Below are 1,259 nucleotides of genomic sequence, written 5' to 3' on the forward strand. Positions count from 1 at the left end.
GGAGACATCATCAAGACACTTCTTCAATTACAGGCCCCATGTCCTGTGGATACATGTTACGTGTCTTTAATGCAGTGGTTTCCATTCCCTTCTGCTCCCTCATGCCGTTGATCTTTGTTGATTCTTCCGCCTTCAGGGGCAATTCCCCACCCCTAGTATAAGAGAGTGCCCTGAACTTCTGTCCGCTTCTCCACCCTCTTTGACAAGACCGTCAGCAGAATGAGGGCGACTTCTTATGCCGGAAGTCTTCTGCCGCCAATGCTGATTATTAACCAAAATTTAAGCAGCGGCGGGATTCGAACCCAGGACCGAAGACGTTTTGACTATGACTCACAGACGTTTTCCCAAGACCACAGAGTTCTGGTAGGACAAAACTTTCTTAACACGAGTTTTGGCGGATCACAAACTGCTACTTGTTGCATGGAAGCTACGCAGACATAGCGTGTATTCCCAACAACGGCTGGCTCTCCGATTGCTGGTAGTAGCGCACTGCGAAATCAGTTGTGTGGCGAGAGTCGTGTGAGATGGAAGTATCTTTGTTGGACAGCGTGCATACATCAAAATAGCCCTTCTCTGTTGAAGAAATACGAAACAATATCACAGCGAATTGCTGGAAGCTCTTGGTAATAACACCCATCCATACTGTACAGTAGCGTGGTGCGTGTCTGACCATCCCAACCCCCTTGTTGCCCAATGTTGAACTTAGTGATGTTTGGAATAAGTTTGTAATTTGGGCGGCTGGTCACTCTCAGTAAAGACATGTGGCAACCATTGATCTGCAACGCTCTGGGCCAGCTGTCAGTGTGTGGACCGACGTTGCACGTACCGTCACTGAGCATCTCCTGGAGAAAGACAGACGATGGACACTACAGGAATTATAGACGGCAAATGGCATCAAGGAGCCAACGGCCTTGCCGCAGTGGTAACACCGGTTCCCGTCAGATCACCGAAGTTAAGCTCTGTCGGGCTGGGCTAGCACTTGGACGGGTGACCATCCGGTCTGCCGAGTGCTGTTGGCAAGCGGGGTGCACTCAGCCCTTGTGAGGCAAACTGAGGAGCTACTTGATTGAGAAGTAGCGGCTTCGGTCTCGGAAACTGACATACGGCCGGGAAAGCGTTGTGCTCACCACATGCCCCTCCATATCCGCTTCCAGTGACGCCTGTGGGCTGAGCATGACACGGCGGCCGGTCGGTACCGTTGGGCCTTCATGGCCGTCAGCTCTTACCCCATGACATGGGATTCATCTGACCAGGCCACG

At 51.7% G+C, this 1,259-nt stretch overlaps 1 pseudogene; it reads left to right on the forward strand.

The window, feature by feature from the left end:
* Positions 1-901: 901 nt before the first annotated feature.
* LOC126096031 (5S ribosomal RNA) lies at positions 902-1,019 on the forward strand (annotated as a pseudogene).
* The last annotated feature ends 240 nt before the right edge of the window (positions 1,020-1,259 follow it).

The sequence above is a fragment of the Schistocerca cancellata genome, chromosome 8 (genome assembly GCF_023864275.1).
Source record: "Schistocerca cancellata isolate TAMUIC-IGC-003103 chromosome 8, iqSchCanc2.1, whole genome shotgun sequence".
In the NCBI taxonomy this organism is placed as follows: Eukaryota; Metazoa; Arthropoda; class Insecta; order Orthoptera; family Acrididae; genus Schistocerca; species Schistocerca cancellata.